The sequence below is a fragment of the Arachis hypogaea genome, chromosome 16 (genome assembly GCF_003086295.3).
Source record: "Arachis hypogaea cultivar Tifrunner chromosome 16, arahy.Tifrunner.gnm2.J5K5, whole genome shotgun sequence".
NCBI lineage: Eukaryota > Viridiplantae > Streptophyta > Magnoliopsida > Fabales > Fabaceae > Arachis > Arachis hypogaea.
This window is the reverse complement of record NC_092051.1, coordinates 89,159,860-89,177,048: the sequence shown is the minus strand read 5'-3', so window position 1 is coordinate 89,177,048 and position 17,189 is coordinate 89,159,860. Positions and strand designations below refer to the sequence as shown.

General features: G+C 41.0%; 1 non-coding gene across 1 annotated transcript; it reads left to right on the top strand.

Annotated features, from left to right (window-relative positions):
• The first annotated feature begins 840 nt into the window (after positions 1 to 840).
• On the top strand, positions 841 to 948 carry LOC112760627 (small nucleolar RNA R71). The gene has a single exon (XR_003181059.1). It is a non-coding gene; the product is annotated as a small nucleolar RNA R71 (small nucleolar RNA).
• The last annotated feature ends 16,241 nt before the right edge of the window (positions 949 to 17,189 follow it).

The following is a 17,189-nucleotide window of genomic DNA, read 5'->3' as shown; positions in this document are numbered from 1 at the left end:
GGTTAGTGGGCGTCCATTGAGGTCTTCCTCAGTGGGAATCACTGCCTCTTCCTCCTCTCCATGTTCGGCCATGTTTGATGTGGTTATGGCCTTGCACTCTCTCTTTGGATTCTCTTCTGTATTGCTTGGGAGAGTGCTAGGAGGGAGTTCAGTAATTTTCTTACTCAGCTGACCCAATTGTGCCTCCAAGTTTCTAATGGAGGACCTTGTTTCAGTCATGAAACTTTGAGTGGTTTTGATTAGATCAGAGATAATGGTTGCTAAGTCAGAGGGGTTTTGCTTAGAATTCTCTGTCTGTTGCTGAGAAGATGATGGAGAAGGTTTGCTATTGCTAAACCTGTTTCTTCCACCATTATTGTTGTTGAAACCTTGTTGAGGTCTCTGTTGATCCTTCCATGAGAGATTTGGATGATTTCTCCATGAAGGATTATAGGTGTTTCCATAGGATTCTCCCATGTAATTCACCTCTTCCATTGCTGGGTTCTCAGGATCATAAGCTTCTTCTTCAGAGGAAGCTTCCTTAGTACTGCCTGTTGCTGCTTGCATTCCAGACAGACTCTGAGAAATTATATTGACTTGTTGGGTTAATATTTTATTCTGAGCCAATATGGCATTCAGAGTATCAATCTCAAGAACTCATTTCTTCTGAGCTATCCCATTATTAACAGGATTCCTTTCAGAAGTTTACATGAATTGGTTATTTGAAACCATTTCAATGAGTTCTTGAGCTTCTACAGGCGTCTTCTTCAGATGAAGAGATCCTCCAGCAGAGCTATCCAATGACATCTTGGATAGTTCAGACAGACCATCGTAGAAGATTCCTATGATGCTCCATTCTAAAAGCATGTCAGAAGGTCACCTTCTGATCAATTGCTTGTATCTCTCCCAAGCTTCATAGAGGGACTCACCATCCTTCTGTCTAAAGGTTTGGACTTCCACTCTAAGCTTGCTCAAATTTTGAGGTGGAAAGAACTTTGCCAAGAAGGCATTGACTAGCTTTTCCCAAGAGTTCAGGCTTTCTTTAGGTTGTGAATCCAACCATGTCCTAGCTTTGTCTCTTACAGCAAAAGGAAAAAGCATAAGTCTGTAGACTTCAGGGTCAACCCCATTGGTCTTGACAGTGTCACAGATTTGCAAGAACTCAGCTAAGAACTGATGAGGATCTTCCAATGGAAGTCCATAAAACTTGCAATTCTGTTGCATTAGAGAAACTAATTGAGGCTTAAGCTCAAAGTTGTTTGCTCCAATGGCAGGGATTGAGATGCTTCTCCCATAGAAATCAGGAGTAGGTGCAGTAAAGTCACCAAGCACCTTCCTTGCATTGTTGGCATTGTTGTTGTTTTCGGCTGCCATGGTTTCTTCTTCTTTGAAGAGTTCTGTTAGGCCCTCTAGAGAGAATTGTTCTTTAGCTTCTCTTAGCTTTCTCTTCAAGGTCCTTTCAGGTTCAGGATCAGCTTGAACAAGTATGCCTTCATCTTTGTTCCTACTCATATGAAAGAGAAGAGAACAAGAAAGTAGGGAATCCTCTATGTCACAATATAGAGATTCCTTGAGGTATCAGAGGAAAAGAAGAATAGAAGGAGGAGGTAGATGGAGGAGAATTCAAACATATAAAGAAGGAGGGAGTTCGAATTGTACCTTGAGGAGAAGTCTTAGTCCCTTAAATAGAAGGATGTGAGAAGAGGGGAAGAATTTTCGAAAATTAAAGTAAGAGATTTTGAAAAAATTTTGAAAAATTGATTGAGATTTTCGAAAATTAAGATTGGGAAAGAAATAAAGTGATTTTTGAAAAAGATTTTGAAATTAGAAATTAAAAAGATATGATTGAGAGTTAATTTTGAAAAAGATGTGATTGAAAAGAAATGATTGAAAATCAAATTAAAAAGAGAAAGTTTTAAAACTAAAGTTGATTACTTGACTATTAAGAAATTAAAAGATATGATTCTAAAATTTAAAATTTTGATCCTTTCTTAATAGGCAAGTAATAACTTGAAAATTTTTGAAGTAAATCTTTAATTGAAGCAAGGATTTTTGAAAATAGTAAAAATAAATATAAAATGGAAAGAAATTGATTTTGAAAGAGATATGATTGAAAAGATATGATTTGAAAAAGATTTGATTTTGAAAAATTATGAAAACTTGAAAAAAATGTGAATTAAAAACAAAATCTTCCCTCTAGTGTCATCCTGGCGTTAAACGCCCAGAATGGTGCCCATTCTGGCGTTTAACGCCCAAATCTCTACCTTTTTGGGCGTTAAACTCCCAGCCAGGTACCCTGGCTGGCGTTTAAACGCTAGTTTTCCTTCTTCACTGGGCGTTTTGAATGCCCAGCTTTTTCTGTTTGATTCCTCTGCTGAATGTTCTGAATCTTCAATTCTCTGTATTATTGACTTGAAAAGACATAGTTTTAAAAATATTTTTGAATTTTTAATGATGAGAAACAATAAAAATTGCAACTAAGATCAAATAAACAATGCATGCAGGACACCAAATTTAAAAAATTTTCATATAGGATATACTAACAAATTGAGAATGCATATGAGAAACAACTAAAACACAAAAAACAAGAGAATTTAAAGATCAGAGCAATGAAATCATCAAGAACAACTTGAAGATCAATGAAGAACAATATGCATATATTCGAAAAATGCAAGAAGAAAGTCATGCAATCGACACCAAACTTAAAAATTGACACTAGACTCAAACAAGAAACATAAAATATTTTTTATTTTTATAATCTTATAAATTTTTTTGTGGTTTTTTGAAAATTGAGTGGAAAAGAAAATAAAGGGGTTCAAAATTTTTAATAAGAGTTCCAGGAATCATTGCAATGCTAGTCTAAGACTCCGGTCCAGGAATTAGACATGACTTACTAGCCAGCCAAGCTTTCAATGAAAGCTCCGGTCCAAAACACTAGACATGGCCAATGGCCAGCCAAGCTTTAGCAGATCATTGCTAACAACAGCAAAATTGATAGAAATCAACAAGCTCTTGTGATGATAAGTTGAAACCTCGGTCCAATAAGATTAGACATTGCTTCACAGCCAGCCAGACTTCAACAGATCATCATGAAACTCTAGAATTCATTCTTAAAAACTTTGAAGAACAAAATAGAAAAGTTTTTTTTTTATTTTTTGAAAATAAAAATAAAATAAAATTACCTAATCTAAGCAACAAGATGAACCGTCAGTTGTCCAAACTCGAACAATCCCCGGCAACGGCGCCAAAAACTTGGTGCACGAAATTGTGATCATCAACAATGGCGCCAAAGGACTTGGAGCTCTCAAACGTGAATCACACTTTGTCACAATTCCACACAACTAACCAGCAAGTGCACTGGGTCGTCCAAGTAATAAACCTTACGTGAGTAAGGGTCGATCCCACGGAGACTGTCGGCTTGAAGCAAGCTATGGTTATCTTGTAAATATCAGTCAGGCATATTCAAATGGTGATGGAGGATTGATAATTAAAAGATGAATAAAACATAAAATAAAGATAGAGATACTTATGTAATTCATTGGTGGATTTCAGATAAGCGTATGAAGATGCTTTGTTCGCCTTGAACCTTTGCTTTCCTATTGCCTTCTTCCCCATTCATACTCCTTTCCATGGCAAGCTTTATGTTGGGCATCACCGTTGTCAATGGCTACATCCAGTCCTCTCAGTGAAAATGGTCCTGATGCTCTGTCACAATATCGGGCTAATCAGCTGTCGGTTCTCGATCATGTCGGAATAGGATCCATTGATCCTTTTGCGTCTGTCACACGCCCCACAATCGCGAGTTTGAAGCTCGTCACAGTCATCCCTTCCTAGATCCTACTCAGAATACCACAGACAAGGTTTAGACGTTCCGGATCTCAGGAATGGCCGCCAATAATTCTAGCCTATACCACGAAGGTTCCAATCTTAGATTAGAAACCCAAGAGATACGCATTCAAGCCATTGCTAGTAGAACAGAGGTGGTTGTCAGGCACATGTTCATAGGTGAGAATGATGATGAGTGTCACGGATCATCACATTCATCAAGTTGAAGAACGAATGAATATCTTGGCGAAGAAATAGACTTGAGTTGAATAGAAAAACAATAGTACTTGTATTAATTCATGAAGAACAGCAGAGCTCCACACTTTAATCTATGGTGTGTAGAAACTCCACCGTTGAAAATACATAAGAACAAATAGTGTAAGCATGGCCGAATGGCCAGCCTCAAAGGTCTAAGGACTAAACGTCCCAAGATGAAAAATACAATAGCAAAAGGTCCTATTTATAGAAAACTAGTAGCCTAGGGTTACAGAAATCAGTAATTAATACAGAAATCTTCTTCCGGGCCCACTTGGTGTGTGCTTGGGCTGAGCATTGAAGCTTCCATGTGTAAAGACTTTTCTTGGAGTTAAACGCCAGCTTTTGTGCCAGTTTGGGCGTTTAACTCCAGCTTTTGTGCCAGTTTTGGAGTTAAACGCTAGAATTCTTGAGCTGACTTGGAACGACTATTTGGGCAATCAAATCTCGGGCAAAGTATAGACTATTATATATTGCTGGAAAGCCCAGGATGTCTACTTTCCAACGCAATTGAGAGCACGCCAATTGGGCTTCTGTAGCTCCAAAAAATCCACTTCGAGTGCAGGGAGGTCAAAATCCAACAGCATCTGCAGACCTTTTTCAGTCTCTGAATCAGATTTTTGCTCAGGTCCCTCAATTTCAGCCAGAAAATACCTGAAATCACAGAAAAATACACAAACTCATAGTAAAGTCCAGAAGAGTAATTTTTTATTTTAAAACTAATAAAAATATAATAAAAACTAACTAAAATATACTAAAAATAATGCCAAAAAGCGTATAAATTATCCGCTCATCATTTTCTAAGCTCTACGCAAAATTCAGAATTGGCTAAAGAAACACACAGCAACACAAGGGAGTCCAACCAATCAGACATCCCCTCAAGAACCTTAGAAGACGCCTCGACAATATTTTTGCGAGAAGACATGGCCAACTAGTCCAACAAACAAGAAAAGAAGATTGGATTACTAAAAAACATCTCGGACGAAGTCAAAACAACTCGGCCAACACACTCCAGCGCAGTACAAGCGATAAAAGGAAACCCCAGGACCTACACCAAAAAGATCCAGGGGCATCTTTTGGAGGAGGAACAAGGACTCAGGAAAACCTACAAGCCTACACCTCGATACAGGAAGATTATGACCTTTTTTTTTTTAACGACAACTCTAAATAGAAAGCCACGAGTCATAGATAAAACCATCAAAATAACCACACTCCAGACCCACAGTCTCAGTCATAGTCAACAAACAAAGCGACCAAATAACAAAGCATATCAAGAAGAAGGTATCAAAGACACAATCTTTTCCAGGAAAATAAAAAGCATCGTTATCTTCCACAAAATTCACCAGCAAATAAAACTATCAACATAGGCAAAAGACATCAAAGGATCAATCTTTCGAGAAAGCAAGCAGGTTCATGCAGTTCGCAGAAGAAGAAAAATAAATGGTACGAACCCTAGAATACAGGAAGCAAGCAAAACCCCACAAGCAATAAACAAACAGATGCATGGCAATACAAAGGTTCAAACTTTCGAAGAAACCAAAAACAGAAATAACATAACGTAAGCGACAAAGAAACTAAGGAGAAACCAACCTGGAAAAAGCAGAAAGCTTTGAAAGAAAGTTGAAGATAAATCGCCCTTCCACAGCCAGGAAAAAACAATAACCAAGCAGTGTTGCAGCGAAAAATGCAAAAACTGCAAACTCCAGGAAAAAATAGAAATGGAGCATTAAAGGGATTAATGAGGTTATTAAAACCTCGCACATTCCCAAGACAAAGAGTGCGAATGGGAAGCGCGCGCTTTCAAAAAGAGAAAGAGAAAAGCTACACATTCAAAAGCTTCAACGAAGTTGACAAAATGCTCGAGTTCGGCTTCACTAGAGAAGGATCGAAGTCCTAAAACTAAGACTCGACCTCAAAAAGAAGACCACACTTGAGCAGTGGCACTGTTCATACCCTGGGTCGAACTCTCTGACTCGGGATGTTTGGAGACAAAGTCAACCGACCTCTTCAGGTCAGACTATTCGACCTCTTCTCAAAGAGCTCGGTCAAATCACCAGAAAAAGCCCAAACAGGGCCCAAACAGAGGAACACGACCCAAATCTAAAGGCAGCCCAAGCCTATAGAGATAAGGGCGGTTCCCTTGAAGATAAGATGACTTCACTCAAAGATAAGATAAAGATAAAGATGACTATCTTATCTCCAAAAAGATCACTCTACAAACATTATAAATACACTGGAGCACCCAGGTATAACTCATACTCTGATTCTACTAAAAAACCTGCTCAATACCCTTGCTAACTTAAGCATCGGAGTCCCTTGTAGGTACCCTCCACCCTACGGTGACAAAAGATCAGTAGTGCAGCCAAGCTCAACAAGTCGGATACGATAGCTCCGGCCTCCAGTTACAGTCGGACACGTCATCGATCAGCACAGAAGATCTCATCCGAGATCGGCCTACAGTTTCAGGTACCCTCAGAACAGTAGTATTGTGCCTCCCGTTTTAACCTTTTTGCCTCCTTCTCATCTGGAGGAAGTGTTTCTGTTTTGAGGTAGTTAATTATAGGAGTCATCCATCCTTGATCCAGACCTGTTATGGCAAGGATTTTTTCTTCTTTCGAGGTTGACGGGTTCTGTAGTATTTCCTAGATGAGGCTTCTATTGTTGCCTCCTGATTTGGTGCTGGCTAATTATGAGAGTGCATCAGCTCGTGCATTTTGTTCGCGGGGTATGTGACGGACCTCATACTCCCCAAGTTGTCTGAGCTGTTCCCTGGTTTTATCCAAGTACTTTTTCATGGTGGGATCCTTGGCTTGGTAGCTCCCTGCTATTTGTGAGGTAACCACCTGTGAGTCGCTGAAGATGATGAGTTTTTGAGCTCTAACCTCTTTAGCCAGCTTCAAACCAGCTAGTAGTGCCTCATATTCAGCTTGGTTGTTTGAGGCAAGGAACCCGAATTTGAAAGAGAGTTCAATTTGGGATCCTTGGTTACTTTCAATTATCACACCCGCGCCGCTTCCAGTCTTATTTAAGGAGCCGTCCACGTAGAGATTCCATTCTGTGGGGTTTCCGGAGTGCCTGTAAATTCTGCAATAAAATCAGCCAAGTATTGTGATTTGATGGCTGTCCGAGCTTCATATTGAAGGTCGAATTCGGACAAATCGACTGCCCATTACAAGATTCTGCCTGCTAAGTCTGTTTTCTGCAATATCCCTTTTATGGGCTGGTTGGTCCGAATCCTAATGGTGTGAGCTTGGAAGTATGGACGAAGTCGTCGAGATGTTAGTATGAGAGCATAGACAAATTTTACTATTTATTGGTAGTTCAGCTCGGATCCTTGTAATGCTTTACTGATGAAGTATACGGGTTATTGCCCACTATCGTTTTCTCGAACTAGTGCTGAGGCTACTGCCCGACTTCGTACTGCGAGGTATAATATGAGTGGTTCTCCTTCTCGTGGCCGAGATAGGATAGGTGGCTGTCCTAGGAATCTTTTGAAATTTTGGAAGGCCTGTTCGTACTCCTTTGTCCATTCGAACTTCTTTCCTTTCCTTAGAGTAGTATAGAAGGGGAGAGATCTTATCGCTGATCCCGCTAGAAATTTAGACAAGGCTGCCAGTCTTCCATTAAGCTGTTGTACCTCTTTGATGCAAGTCGGGCTCTTCATATCGAGTATGGCCTGGCATTTATCTGGATTTGCCTCGATTCCTCTTTGTGTGAGCATAAAACCCAGGAATTTGCCAGCATCTACTACGAAGGTGTATTTTGCAAGATTAAGTCGCATGCCATGCCTTCTTATGGTGTCGAATATGTGGGCGAGGTAGGACAGCAACGTCTCTTCATTTTGTGTCTTTAATAACATGTCGTCCACATAGACTTCCATGGTTTTTCCAATATGATCCGTGAAGACCTTATTCATTAATCTCTGGTAAGTAGCTCCCGCATTTTTAAGACCAAAAGCCATGACGATGTAGCAATAGTTTGCTTTTGGGGTTAAGAATGAAGTTTTTTCTTGGTCGGGTGGATACATTGGGATTTGGTTGTATCCCGAATAAGCGTCCATAAACGAGAGGTATCTATATCCGAAGGAGGCATCTACCAGAGCGTCGATACTTGGGAGTGGATAAGGATCTTTTGGGCAGGCTTTGTTGAGATCAATGTAGTCGGTGCACATTCGCCACTTCCCATTTGATTTTTTCACTAAGACGACGTTAGCTACCCATAGTGGGTACTTGACTTCTCTTATGATTCCTGCCTCCAGTAGAGCTTGTACCTGCTCTTCCACAGCTTGGGATCATTTTTGTCTGAGCTTTCTTCATCTCTGTTGTACCGGCCGAGATCCTGGGTAGACTGCCAACTTGTGGCACAATAATTTGGGGTCTATGCCTGGCATGTCTGCAGCCTTCCATGCAAAGAGGTCGACATTATCTCGTAAGAACTGTACGAGTGATTCTTTTATGTCTCCTTTTAGGATCATACCAATGTTGGTTGTTTTGTCCGGGATGTCTCCGATTTGGATTTTCTCTATTTCACCTTCGGGTTGTGGGCGGAGTTCTTCCCTCCTCTGAACTCCACCAAGTTCGATTGTGTGGAATTCTTCTCCTCTACCTCTGAGGTTTAGACTTTCGTTGTAACAGCGGCACGCTATCTTTTGGTCTGCTTTTATTGTAGCTATCCCTTCTGCAGTTGGGAATTTCATGCATAGATGTGGAGTCGAGACTATTGCGCCGAGCTGATTCAATGTTGTCCGACCTATTAAGGCATTGTAGGCTGAACTCACGTCGACCACGATGTAGTCTATCTTGAGTGTTCTTGACTGGTTTCCTTTTCCGAAGGTTGTGTGTAGTGAGATATATCCAAGTGGTTGAACTGGGGTGTCTCCCAGTCCGAACAGGTTGTTTGGATATGCTCTAAGTTCTTTTTCTTCCAGGCCGAGCTTGTCGAAGGCAGTTTTGAACAAGATGTTGGCGGAGCTCCCTTGGTCTATCAGTGTGCGGTGGAGATTTGCGTTTGCCAATATAATAGTGATGACCATGGGATCGTCGTGTCCTGAGATGATACCAGATGCGTCTTCTTTGGTGAAAGTAATTGCGGGGATGCCGGGTGCTTTCTCTTTCCCCTCAACATGATATACTTCTTTAAGATATCTTTTGCGAGATAATTTGGAGACTCCTCCTCCCGCAAATCCGTCATGTATCATATGGACGTGTCTTTCTGGTGTACGAGGTGATCGCTCAGCTCGTCCGACATCTTCATCCCTTCTTCTTTTTCTTTGCTCATCATCCCGGGTGGCCAGATACCGATCAAATTTCCCTTCTCTTACTAGTTTTTCTATGACATTCTTTAAGTCAAAACATTCGTTGGTAGAACGCCCACGGATTCGATGGTATTCACAATATTCAGTCTGATTTCCTCCTCCTTTTTTGCCTTTGATTGGTCGAGCTGGGGGTATTTTTTCAGTGTGGCAAACTTCTCTGTAAACATCCACAAGGGACACCCGAAAAGGGGTGTAATTGTGATATTTTTTTATTTTTTCCCCATGTCGATCTTCCTTCTTTTTGGATTCCTTGTCCTTATCCCGGGAGGGATAGGTGAACCCAGATTTTGAGGTCTCTCCTAGTCGGGAGTTTTCCTCCATGTTGATGTACTTCTCTGCTCGTTCTTGCACTTCGTTCAGAGATTCGGGGTGTTTTTTCGATATAGATTGGCTAAAAGGTCCCTCTCGCAAGCCATTGATGAGGCCCATAATGGCGGCCTCCGTTGGTAGGCTTTGTATGTCCAGGCATGTCTTGTTGAATCTTTCCATGTAGCTACGTAGACCTTCTCGATCTCCTTGTTTGATTCCTAATAAACTTGGAGCGTGCTTGGTTTTGTCTTTCTGGATAGAGAATCTAGCTAGAAACTTTTTGGCCAAGTCGTCAAAGCTTGAGATGGACCTAGGGGGTAGATTGTCGAACCACCTAATCGCCGTTTTGGTCAAGGTAGTTGGGAAGGCTTTGCAGCGGACTGCGTCCGAGGCATCGGTGAGGTACATTCGACTTCTGAAATTACTGAGGTGATGGCTGGAATCTGCCGTGCCATCGTATAAAGGCATATCCGGGAGTTTAAAGTCCTTAGGGATTTTGGTCTTCATGATCTCCCTAGTGAATGGATCTTGATCCTTGCGAGAGCTGTTCTCATGGGTGGATCGAGTAGCTTTGGTTTTGAGATTGGCTTCGAGTTTTAGAAGTTTATCTTCTAATTCCCGGCGCCGCCTTATCTTCCTTTGTAGATCTTTCCCAGCTTCTCGCTGATGTTGGGCTTCTTTTTCAAGTTGTTTTAAATGATCATGAAGCGTCTCTAGAGCTCCCGAGTTTAGTGAGTTTTTGTCTCCGTTAGATTCCGGGGTATATTTTGGTGTAGTGTCCGCGTTTTTGTGCGGCGTTCTATCTTCTAGATCTGAATCATGGTTGTTGTCATGGTCGTCCGCCATGGTGATGGGATGACTTCCAGGTTTCCCGGCAATAGCGCCAATGTTCCGAGGGTACCTGAAACTGTAGGCCGATCTCGGATGAGATCTTCTATGCTGATCAATGACGTGTCCGACTGTAAGTGGAGGGCGGAGCTATCGTATCTGACTTGTTGGGCTTGGCTGCACTACTGATCCTTTGTCTCTGGAGGGTAGGAGGTACCTACAAGGGACTCCGATGCTTAAGTTGGCAAGGGTATTGAGCAGGTTTTTTAGTAGAATCAGAGTATGAATTATACCTGGGTGCTCCAGTGTATTTATAGTAGTGTGGAGTGACCTTTTTTGATAAGATAAGTTAGTTATCTTATCTTATCTTATCTTATCTTTGGGTGAGGTCATCTTATCTTCAAGGGAACCGCCCTTATCTCTATAGGCCTGGGCCACTTTTAGATTTGGGTCGTGTTCCTCTATCTGGGCCCTTTTTTGGGCTTCCCTGGTGAGTGGCGGAGCTCTTTGAGAGAAGGTCAGATAGTCTGACTTGAAAGAGGTCGGTCGCCTTGTCCCTAAACATCCCGGGTCGGATAGCTTGACCCTGGGTATGAACAGGTGCAGTTAGATATTTTTTACTATGGGCTTACAGAAAAGGCCCAGATGTCTCTAGACTACTCAGCTGGTGGATCTATACATATGACAAAGACAATTGAAGAGGCTCAAGAGCTCATTGATACAGTTGTCAGAAATCAGCACCTGTGCTCAAGTGGTAAGACCTCCGTGAAGGAAGAGGCTGAGGCAATATCCACTGAACTTAGTCCTCCAAAACAAATTGCTGAACTTAATCAGCAACTATTTTCTATAACAAAACAGTTAGCAGAATTTAAAGAGATGCTACAAGAAACCAAAGATGCTAACCAGAATATGGAAAAATACTTGAATCAGACAAGACAGTAGTTATCTAAATAGATAACAGAAGAATGCCAAGTTGTTCCTTTAAGAAGTGGAAAGACATTGAATGTCTCAACTCAAGGCAGTAGGAAGCCAAGAAAGGAACCTCTGACAGAGGATGACCAAACCACTGCCCAAAATCCCTCTAAGGATAGTAGGAGCCCAGAGAGGAATCATTCTGGCATTCAAACACTAGAAAAGCGTCAAAAGTTGGCATTGAATACCAAGTGGATGGCCAATTCTGGCATTCAAACGCCAGAAAAAGGTGGCAATCTGGTGTTGAACACCCAAAAAGCACCCAGTTCTGGCATTCAAACGCCAATAAGGGATCAGACACCTGCAAGTGTTGATAACAACCCCCTTAAGCAGGCTTCTCGAACCACTTCTGTAGGAAATAAACCTGCAGCAACTAAGGTTAAAGAATATAAAGCCAAGATGCCTTATCCTCAGAAACTCTGCCAAGTGGAACAGGATAAACAATTTGTCCACTTTTGCAGACTATCTCATGACTCTTGAAATAAAGATTCCGTTTGCAGAGGCACTTGAGCAAATACCCTCTTATGCTAAGTTCATGAAAGAGATCTTAAGTCATAAGAAGGATTGGAGAGAGACTGAAAAAGTTTTTCTCACTGAAGAATGCAGTGCAGTCATTTTAAAAAAGCTTACCAAAGAAGCTTAAAGATCCCGGAAGCTTTATGATACCATGCACATTAGAGGATGCTTGTACCAAGACAGCTTTATGTGATCTTGGGGCAAGTATTAACCTGATACCTGCATCCACTATCAGAAACCTTGGTTTGACTGAAGAAGTCAAACCAACCCGAATATGTCTCCAACTTGCTGATGGCTCCATTAAAATTCCATCAGGTATAATTGAGGACATGATTGCCAAGGTTGGGCCATTTGCCTTTCCCACTGACTTTGTAGTGCTGGAAATGAAGGAGCACAAGAGTGAAACTCTCATTCTAGGAAGACATTTCCTAGCAACTTGACGAACCCTCATTGACGTCCAAAAACGGGAGATAACCCTGAGAGTCAATGAGGATGAGTTTAAGTTGAATGCTGTCAAAGCTATGCAGCATCTAGACACATCAAAGGACTGCATGAGTGCTGATATTATTGACTCCCTAGTGGAAGAGGTCAATATAACTGAGAGTCTCGAATAAGAGCTAGAGGTCATTTTTAAAGATGTGCAGCCTGATCTAGAGGAACCAGAGAAAACAGAAGAACCTCTGAAAACTCCTCAGGAAGAGGAGAAGCCTCCTAAACCTGAGCTCAAACCACTACCACCACCCCTGAAATATGCATTTCTGGGAGAAGATGACACTTTTTCTGTAATTATAAACTCTGCTTTAAAGCCACAGGAAGAGAAAGCACTAATTCAGGTGCTAAGGACACACAAGACAGCTCTTGGGTGGTCCATAAGTGATCTCAAGGGCATTAGCCCAGCCAGATGCATGCACAAGATCCTATTGGAGGATGATGCTAAGCTAGTGGTTTAACCACATAGGTGGCTGAATCCAGCCATGAAGGAGGTGGTGCAGAAAGAGGTCACAAAGTTACTAGAGGCTGGGATTATTTATCCTATTTCTGATAGTCCCTAGGTGAGTCCTGTCCAAGTTGTCCCCAAGAAGGGAGGCATGGCAGTGGTTCATAATGAAAAGAATGAATTGGTTCCTACAAGAACAGTTATAGGGTGGCGTATATGTATTGACTATAGAAGGCTCAATACAGCCACCAGAAAGGATCATTTTCCTTTACCATTCATAGACCAGATGCTAGAGAGACTAGTAGGTCATAAATACTACTACTTTTTGGATAGCTATTCAGGTTACAACCAAATTGTAGTAGATCCTCAGGACCAAGAGAAAACAGCATTCACATGTCCATCTGGAGTATTCGCCTACAAAAGGATGCCATTTGGTCTGTGCAATGCACCTGCAACCTTTCAGAGATGTATGTTCTCTATCTTTTCTGATATGATAGAAAATTTTTTGGAAGTCTTCATGGATGACTTCTCAGTATTTGGAGACTCATTCAGTTCCCGTCTTGACCATCTAGCACTTATTCTGAAAAGGTGCCAAGAGACTAACCTGGTTTTAAACTGGGAGAAATATCACTTTATGGTGACTGAAGGAATTGTCCTTGGGCAAAAAATTTCGAACAAGGGAATAGAGGTGGATCAAGCTAAGGTAGAGGTAATTAAAAAATTACCACCACCTGCCAATGTTAAGGCAATCAGAAGCTTTCTGGGGCATGCAGGATTCTATAGGGGGTTTATAAAGGATTTTTCAAAAATTATAAAACCTCTGAGCAATCTGCTAACCGCTGGTACACCATTTGTCTTTGACATAGAGTGTTTGCAGGCCTTTGAGACTCTAAAAGCTAAGCTGGTCACAGCACCAGTCATTTCTACACCAGACTGGACATTACCATTCGAACTAATGTGTGATGCCAGTGACCATGCCATTGATGCAGTATTGGGATAGAGGCATGACAAGCTTCTGCATGTCATTTATTATGCTAGCCGTGTTTTAAATGATGCGCAGAAGAATTACACAACCACGGAAAAGGAGTTGCTTTCAGATCTTATTTAGTAGGATCAAAAGTGATTGTGTACACTGACCATGTTGCTCTAAAATATCTCCTCACCAAGCAGGACTCAAAACCCAGACTCATAAGATGGGTGTTGCTTCTGCAAGAGTTTGATATAGAAATAAGAGACAGAAAAAGGACAGAGAACCAAGTAGCTGATCACCTGTCCCGAATAGAACCAGTAGCAGGAGCGTCCCTCCCTCCTACTGAGATCTCTGAAACCTTTCCAGATGAGAAACTCTTTGCTATTCAGGAAGTATTGTGGTTTGCAGACATTGCAAACTATAAAGCTGTGAGATTCATACCCAAAGAGTACAGTAAGCAGCAAACAAAAAAAATTGCTTTCTAATGCAAAGTACTACTCGTGGGATGAACCATATCTCTTTAAGAGATGTACAAACAGAATAATCCGTACATGTGTGCCTAGAGAAGAGGCACAGGAGATCTTATGGCATTGCCATGGATCACAATATGGAGCACATTTCGGAGGTGAGCGAACAGCCACAAAGGTTCTCTAATGCGGCTTCTACTGGCCTACTCTCTATAGAGACTCCCGAGAGTTCGTACGTAACTGTGACAGTTGCCAGAGAGCTGGTAATCTGCCTCACGGTTATGCCATGCCTCTGCAAGGGATATTAGAGATTGAGTTGTTTGATGTATGGGGTATTGACTTCATGAGGTCTTTCCCACCACCATATTCAAACACTTATATTTTGGTGGCAGTAGAATATGTATCTAATTGGGTAGAGGCAATTGCAACACCCACTAATGATACTAAGACAGTAATGAAGTTCTTCCAGAAGCATATCTTCAGCAGGTTCGGTGTCCCTAGGGTACTGATCAGTGATGGAGGCACTCATTTCTGCAATAAACAGCTTGACTCTACTCTGATCCGATATGGAATTAACCAAAAAGTGGCAACTCCATATCATCCACAGATAAATGGGCAGGCTAAAGTCTTAAGAGAACTAAAACGAATCCTGGAATGGACTGTAAGTACCCGTAGAAGGGATTGGGCAATAAGTCTAGATGATGCTCTGTGGGCATACAGAACCGCATTCAAGACTCTTATAGGAACCTCTCCATACCAGCTTGTGTATGGAAAAGCCTATCATCTGCCAGTGGAACTAGAACACAAGACCTATTGGGCAACCAGGCTCCTAAACCTTGATGCCAAGGTAGCTGGAGAGAAAAGATTACTCCAGTTGAATGAGATGGAGGAGTTCAGACTCAATGCTTTCAAAAATGCTAAAATTTACAAGGAAAAAGCAAAAAAGTGGCATGACAAAAAGCTGTCATCTAGAGTCTTTGAGCCAGGACAAAAGGTTCTGCTGTTTAACACTAGGCTCAGATTGTTCCCTGGAAAATTGAAATCCCAGTGGAAGGGACCATATGTGATTACACGTGTGTCACCATATGGATATGTAGAGCTTCAGGATATTGACTCTGACAAAAAGTTCATTGTTAATGGACAGAGAGTCAAGCATTATCTTGAAGGCAATGTTGAGCAAGAATGCTCAAGACTGAGACTAGATTAAAGCTCAGTAAAGTCCAGCTAAAGACATTAAAGAAGCACTTATTGGAAGGCAACCCAATGTTATTTAATTATATTTATTTTTTTATAGACATTTGTTTTCCATTGCCATGTTATGTTTTCTTTAGGTTGATGATCATGTGGAGTCATAAAAACAGCTGCAGAATTAAAGCGGAATCAAAAACAGCATCAAAAATAGCACACCTTGGAGGACAGACTTACTGGCGTTTAAATGCCAGTAAGGATAGCAGAATGGGCGTTTAACGCCCATGCAGGCAGCATTCTGGGCGTTAAACGCCAGAATGGGCAGCATTCTGGACGTTTAACGCCAGAAATGGCAGTATTCTGGGCGTTTAGAAAAATGCGCAGTAAAGAAGAATTCCTGGCGTTTAACGCTAGCCAGGGTATCTGGCTGGGCGTTAAACGCCCAAAGAGGCAGTCAAGTGGGCGTAAACGCCAGAATGGATAGCATTCTGGGCGTTTAACGCCAGGATGACACAAGGGAGGTAATTTTGTTTTCAATTCGATTTTTTTCAATTTTTCATGTTTTAATTCATAATTTTTTGCATCAAACATATTTTAAACGTTCATCTTTCAATTTCTATTTTCAAATATTAATAATCTTTCCAATTCTTTTTAATTCTTTTTTTCCAATTCTTTTCAATTCCTTCCAAAAACGTTTTCAAAACTTACATATCTTTTCAAATTCTTTTCAACCCTTTTTATTTTTTCTTGTATATAGTAATAATTTTTCAAAATTAATTGTATCATTCTTCTTCTACTCCCTTCTATATTATTTTGCTCGAAGACTGATGAGCGGATAATTTATACGCTTTTTGGCATTATTTTTAGTATGTTTTTAGTATATTTTAGTTAGTTTTTATTATATTTTTATTAGTTTTTATTCAAAAATTACATTTCTAGACTTTACTATGAGTTTGTGTATTTTTCTGTGATTTCAGGTATTTTCTGGCTGAAATTGAGGGACCTGAGCAAAAATCTGATTCAGAGGCTGAAAAAGGACTGCAGATGCTGTTGGATTCTGACCTCCCTGCACTCGAAGTAGATTTTTGGAGTTACAGAATCCCAATTGGTGCGCTCTTAATTGCGTTGGAAAGTAGACATCCTGGGCTTTCCAGCAATATATAATAGTTCACACTTTGCTCGAGATTTGATGGCCCAAACCGGCGTTCCAAGTCAGCATAGAAATTCTGGCATCAAAACGCCAGAACTGGCATGAAAGCTGGAGTTAAACGCCCAAACTGGCACAAAAGCTGGCGTTTAACTCCAAGAAAGGTCTCTACACGTGAAAGCTTCAATGCTCAGCCCAAGCACACACCAAGTGGGCCCCGGAAGTGGATTTCTACACTAACTATTCTAGCTTACTCATTTTCTATAACCCTAGGTCACTAGTTTACTATAAAAACTACTTTTAGTGATTCATCTTGTACCTCATGACACTTTTACACGCTTCATATTGTATTCTCTACAGCATGAGTCTTTAAACCCCATGGTTGGGGGTGAGGAGCTCTGTTGTGTTTTGATGAATTAATGCAATTACTACTATTTTCCATTCAATCACGCTTGCTTCTATTCTAAGATATTCATTCGCAC